Genomic DNA, 6,820 nt, shown 5'->3' with positions numbered 1-6,820 from the left:
AGCCGACGGCCAACCAGCCACAGCCGCCAGCCATCCACCACCTGAGCCAGCACCCTTCCACGCGAGGCCGAGAGCCTGGAAACCACTCTCTGGGGCTCTGTGCCCACAAGGGCTCTGAATATTGATTGCCTTATGGATGGTTCACAGGCCCCATGTTTCCATAATAACATACTGTGAGTGAATTCTTAGGCTTCCCTGAATCTCTTGTAGTGTGGGAGCAGTAGAACAGAAATATTGTGGACAATCCAGGCAGAGGGGACATAGAGAGCCTCTCAGAGATGAGGGGAGCCAAATGTTTTACCACTTGGCCAGGAGTGGTGTGTCTTGTTCAGACTGGCACTGAGATGTGGGAATAAAGACATGTTTTGTATTATCTTATGGATGGATGCCTATACCAGGCCCAGAACAACCTTCTGTCCCCAACCCCCCCACACACACATACAATAGTGGCATTAGACAAACCCCAGAGGTATGGTGGGTGACAGATGTTGATTTTATTGAAAAGACTGAGAGATTGGGATTGTGTTAGAAGATGGAATAGGAATTTAGTAGAGAAAGTATGTTCAATATAGAAAAATACGTTACTTTTTTTTTTGAGATCTAAATTTGCAGCCTATGAAAATCATAGTTAAACCTCTAGGCTAGATAGACTTAAGTATAGGGAACACTTAGAATCCAAGAAAGGCTTCTGTGATGGACGTCTTAAGCAAGGTTATAAAAGAGAAGAGTTAGTCCTCTGAATAAGAAGAAAAAGGACATTCCAGGGAAAGAGATAAGCATTTAATCCTATGAAAATCGATGGAGTCGGTATAATCCCGTTTTATGAGAGAGTAACTGGAGTCTCAAATAAATTAGGCAATTTGCCCAGGTCTCAGTGCTATTGACTGTTGGAACCAACAATCAATTCTGGGTATATGTAAATTGAAAAATGTCTCCTTTCTTCTATACTCCGCTGCTTCTCTAACCATGAAAATAACTGGGTAGATCTCACTGAGCTGCAGTTGCAGTAGAGGAAGTATTATGTTTCTTTATTTCCTTCAAGATTTTCTTTTTATCTTTGTCACAATTTGAAATGATGGGGCTAGGTGTGTTTACTTGAATTGTTTCAAATTCCGTCAATCTTCTTAGGGTGCTCAGCAATTATGGGAATTTGGCTTCTAACTAACTTTGGAAATTCGTAGCCATTACACCCTAAATATTGATGTTTATGACTCAGTTTCTTTCTCTTCTGGTTCTGGCACTTCAATTACATGCATGTAAAACCATTGATGTTTTCTCACAGCCCTATGATACTTTATTTTCTTTTTGTTTGTTTATGTCACACTGTAACTATTGATCTATCTTTAGATATGTTGATAGTTTTGTCAGCTGTGCCTGGTCTACTGATGAACACAATAAGGAATTCTTCACCGCTGATATTGTATATTTCTAGCAAGTCCATTTCACTCTTTTTCATAAGTGTCATCTTTCTTCTAAAATTCCTCCATAACTCCTTTATACTTAGTCAAATTATTTTAGTTTCTGTCTGGTAGTTCCAACATATAAATCATCCTTGAGTCTCATAATATAGATTATCTTTTAGACAATGGGGTATTTCCCCCTTGTGTTTGCGTGTGTTCTGCAATTTTTATTGAATTTTGGAATTTATTGAAAAGGTAGAATTACAGGTAAATTATATTTGTGTCCTGCAGTAGACATGTCTCTTCTCGCAGACTGTCATGTTAGAGGTTGAGTGATTTTAATCAGAAATTGAGCTGGTTTGGGTATTGTCATTTCTACCATTAGTCTCAGTGCACTGAAGCCTTCCAGTACACCCCTTGTGTGTTTAGTGTGGAGTCTGGAGCATCAGAGGGCTTTTTCCTAGGATTCCTGATCTGTCTTCAGCTTTCAACAGTCCCTGCATTTGCACAGCACCAAGTGGTTATTTCTCCATGCTCAGGTTCCTCTCAGCAGTAGATGACTATTGCTTGTTACTTGTGGCAGGATTGAGGGGATAGTCTCAAATCTCCTTGTCCAATTTCAGTTTTAGGTAACCCTATGAACCTTGGGGTCATGGCACGAATCTTTCTGAGTATCCCGGCTCTCTCAATATGGCAAAGACTACCTTTAACTGTGGTATGTGATCGGTGGCAAAATTTTTTTCCTGCTGCTCCTGCTGTGGTAGCAGAGCTCTGCTTTGTATTGGTGCAGGATCCTACGTCTAGAGAATTCCCTGCTCCTTTATCAAGGTTAGACAGCTTTTGCTTCTGCACTCTCTGAGAAACAACAGATCTTGCTAGACCTCATGCATGTGAGGGTTTTTCATCCTTCCACCACAGGCAAATGGGTTTTCTTTCTATCCCTTCTGCAAGTAGTGTATCTCTGCCTGAGCCCAGGTGGGTGTTTGTGTTTGTGTCAGAAGTTTTTCTGCCCCTCTCCCAATGGATTAAAGCTTTTGCTTTCTATGAGAGAAGTGGCCTGGAAGGCAGGGAAAACTTTGTGCTTATCCTCCACTGGCAGCAATCACCACCTGCATGCTTGCACCATCCAGTAGAGATGTTTCCATTCTCCTACCCTACCACCCATTTTTCTTATGAGCATCTAGTCAAAGCCCTTTTGAGTGTATAGTTGTGAACTTCTCCTGAGTCTTTTGGGCTCTCATTTGTTTTAAACTTTTATGTTAGCCCACACTGGGCCTTTAAGAATCCATTAAAATTTCACCTGATGTTTTCTTAACAACTTTATGGCAGCCACTTTTTCCTCCCATGTTCTACGAGCAGTGACATAGTTCAAGTGCTCTGCCTCTTCTTGCAGGAACTTAATCAGTCATTGAAATTCAATCCAGGTTTTACTGTCTTGCAATCTCAGCTGTCTGATAGGTTCAAGGGAAGTTATAATTTTGTAGCTTGCTTTTTTTGTTGGTATTGTTATTTGCGTCGGAACAACAATATCCTTTAGCTTTCTCCATCTAGAATGAAAGTGGAATGTTCTTCCATTTTGATATTCTGATGTCTGGTAACCAGAGATGACTAATACATCATTCTTGACCTGAATCTTCAAGTTTGTTTTCTCCCTCTCTCTTTCAATCTCTCTCTGTCTCTCATGTGACATTAAAACTTAGAAAACCATTACCTGTCAGATAGAGGACACTCATGTTTCTAATTTCTGGGAAAGTTCTTAAAATTGGTCAGGCCTTCTAGTGCCCTATGCAAGATATCACAATGTTAACTGAAAAATTGCCTCATTATATTTATTTTCACCATAATGGATTGGTGCCATGGTTGAAGGTCCTTTGACTTTTATTGGTTCCGCAAATTTCTTGATTTTATAATTACTTGATTTAGAGAGCAATACATTGTTTAGCACAGACTGATTGAAAAGGTTGACTTTCCATTTTAGGGGAAGCATAAGCTTGTAATAATATGAAATGCTGATTTAGGTCAATATATTTCTGTAATAGCTTTACAAAAAATATTGACTCTTAATATGAAAAGTGTCACTATATTTGGTTTTGATAAAATATTAGTTGAGTGAAATGGAAGAAATTTATTGCTGAAATAAAATGACATAGAGTCTGGAAATTCCAAATCTTCTGTTTCAATCACAACTTGCATCCTAATCTTAAAATTTATTGTTTTAAAATGAGGTTATGTAAGTTGTTGAATCATTGTTTGCTTTATTTCCAGACCCCAAGATCAGGTAACACCTCCATATATAAAAGAAAAAAAAAACAGAATTTTAAAATAACCCCCCAAATTTAGAGCATGATATGAGGGAGCTGTTTAACGTCCCCGAGCCTCTGTTTTCCCATCTGTTAAGGGGAGAGAGAGCACTATCCATCTCAGAGTATTGTGAAGATAAAAGGACAGAAACTTTTGCATAGTGCTGGCATCTAGAAGGCATTCAATGAATATTAAAGAATATCCTGATTTTACATTTTTATTCTAATCTTTCTCTTTCCTTTATTCTTAATTTCTGGGAAACAGCTCATTCCCTGTCAATCGGTCTTTCTTCCTCTAGTGTCTGCTGTTCATCAGTTATCCCAACAGTAATTCTGTGTAGAAATAGTAATCATAATAATTGGAACAATTTGTTGAATACTTGCTAGACACCAAGAAATATTTTAAGCACTTCATATGCATTATTTTATTTTAAACTTAGCCTTCTTCAAAGAGAAAGCTAACTTATAATAAAATAGATCAGAACAGTGGTTTCCTATGGAGTGGGTCAGGTAGGAATTGACTGAGAAAGGACCCAAAGGAACTTTCTGAAATAATGAAAATGTGTTATATCTTGATAGAAGTTTACAAGCATTTGAAAAAGTGCTCAACCATATGCATAAAATATGGATATTTCATAGAAGTCAAATTATACTTCAGTGAAAAATTAAGAGGAAAAATTAATCTTCTAAAAAACATCCTATGGAATAGAAAAAAATTAAATCCAATTTTCAGATGAGAAAACTAAGGGCATGAATGTTCAGGTAATTTATTCAAGTTCACAATTAACTGGTGGCTGTACCAAAGCCAGATATATTTAAGCCCATCAAGTTCTGCTGCCTGTAGTGAGACTCGCATATCCTGACATATGGTTTGCATTTATTTCAAACTGCATTAATTTATCTATGTATCTGTATCACACAGATTGAAGCACAGCACAGAGTTTTAAAATGTCCTGATTTCTTATTGGGGATATGAGTTGCATATTTTGGACAAAACTCTGAAAAGAAACCATTGCCTATTCCAGAATGTTTAGCTAGGATGATGAGACCCAAGATATATCCAGTGAAATCAGTTTCTCTCCCTGGTCAGCATGTACTTCCAAGAACTTTGGAAGCTTTTGAGAGTAGTATGCTGGCTGCAATAACCTCGGTCACCATATTCAAATGGTAGTTCAGTAAATCCTCTGGTAGGAAAACTGCTGCCGAGATCTGCTGTGCAGTGAACCAGCATGGAGTCAGGAATGTCTCTAAGATGAGGCTTTAGGAATCAAGGAAACCTGTTATCACATCCTCTGTTACAATACATGTATTTAAATTCCCAAATCAAAATGCCTGCAAAGGTCCGTTGCGATTTTGGTGAGTACAAAACAAAGTAGGCTGCAGTGCCTTTGCAGGGGTCACTTCACAGTAATTTCTTGCTCAAAGGAGGCGGAAGCTTCTAAATTTATAATAACCTTGCCTGTTATTTCTTCTTCCATCTTCCCATCAAAGTGCCCATAAAGATACAGAAAACTGAATCTGAAATTTAAATTTAAAAAAGGACAATTGATCAAATTAGAAGGACATTTTCTCTCCATCATGATGAACATAAATGGAGACATGCCTTATTGTGCTATAACCTATGTGGTTCACCCTCTGAAACTAAACATGAATGCACAGCGCTTTGCATACTCGTTTAATCCTCATAGCAACTCTATGAGGACTTCTCTATTAATATGCCCACTCATAGATTAATAAAATGTGTTCGTTGGGGTCATTGATTTGCCCAAGAGTACATATCACACACTTTTGAGTGGGAGAGTCAGGTTTCTTTCGCTGTCCTCTATTTCCTACTGCCAAATATTCTATCCCTTTCCCTGACCCCAAATTACAAAAACATTTTGATATAATGTACTGTCCATATATTTTTCTGGAGATGCATTGTCTCAGGTCACCTAGGTTTGGATTTAGAGCTAATCATTTTCCCTGCCCCTTTGAGCACTTTCTCATCCCTAAACGTCCCTTCAAAGCTCAGTCTCAGGGCACTGCAGACTTAAGCAAGTGCACTAAATTCTGGGTCTAAGGCAGGAAGAATGTTAGCAATATTAGATGCCAGGACGTGTGCTCTACCTTGTACAGTCTAGTACAAAGATCAAAGAATTGTAAGTAAAATCTTAGTTTCTATTAAAATTATAGAACCCACCATTGGGGGCATTGATTGGGAGAAGTTAATATTTGTAAAGCAAGCCTGAGCATTACACGTGGACCTAGGAGATAAACACAAAACTTGCCCTTCATTTCTGGATCTGAGAGGGAGATGCTACATGCGTGTTAATGCTGGACTTGACGTTAGCTCTGTCCATTTAAAGATCACTAAAGAGATTGTAACAAGACAAGGCAAAATCACAGAGCCCATGAACAGATACTATAGCATAATGCCAGAAACTGTTTCCCGGAGACTTCAGCAAATCTCTGAAAATGATTACTTATATGCACCGGAAGACTTCTCCACCAGATTGTAAGCATCATGCTGAGCAGAAACACCTTGTTTGTTCCCTGAGGAATTCACAGCACCAAAGACATTGTTTGGCAAATAGAAGAAATTCAAAATATGTTTGTTGAATGTCTGTTGAACAAAAAGTTGAGCAGAAAAACAAAGGGTGGTGCCCAAAGAGTTTCTCAAATTTTCTAGTTTAAAAGCAATCACAAGTACACAATAACCCAAATTATATGGCATTCCTCTATTATTCCTTGGAAAGCCATTTGGAGATGTATGTTTCTGTCCAAAAGTGAATCTAAGATAATTAAGACTAGCTGCTTTAACAAACAATCCCTAAATCTCAGTAGCTTAGCAGAATTAGGCGTATTTCTCATGTATGTTATAGTCTGATGTGGGCAGAAAGTTCTTCTATACTGTTCTCTTCTAAGTGGCAATGCAGGTATCCAGACTTCTTCCATCTCAGAGTACTAGATATCACTTCCAGTAGCATGGGGGGTGTAGTCGGAGAGAGAGAGAGAGAGAGAGAAGGAGGATGAACATATATCGAACATATAGAAGTTCTCATGGGCAATAACAGGGCCAGTCTGGAAGTGGCATTCATCACTTTTTCCCACATACCATTAGCCAGGAGCCAGTCACAT

Source organism: Rhinolophus ferrumequinum, chromosome 11 (assembly GCF_004115265.2).
Source record: "Rhinolophus ferrumequinum isolate MPI-CBG mRhiFer1 chromosome 11, mRhiFer1_v1.p, whole genome shotgun sequence".
NCBI lineage: Eukaryota > Metazoa > Chordata > Mammalia > Chiroptera > Rhinolophidae > Rhinolophus > Rhinolophus ferrumequinum.
The sequence above is the reverse complement of the archived record's forward strand: the minus strand, read 5'-3'. Positions refer to the sequence as shown.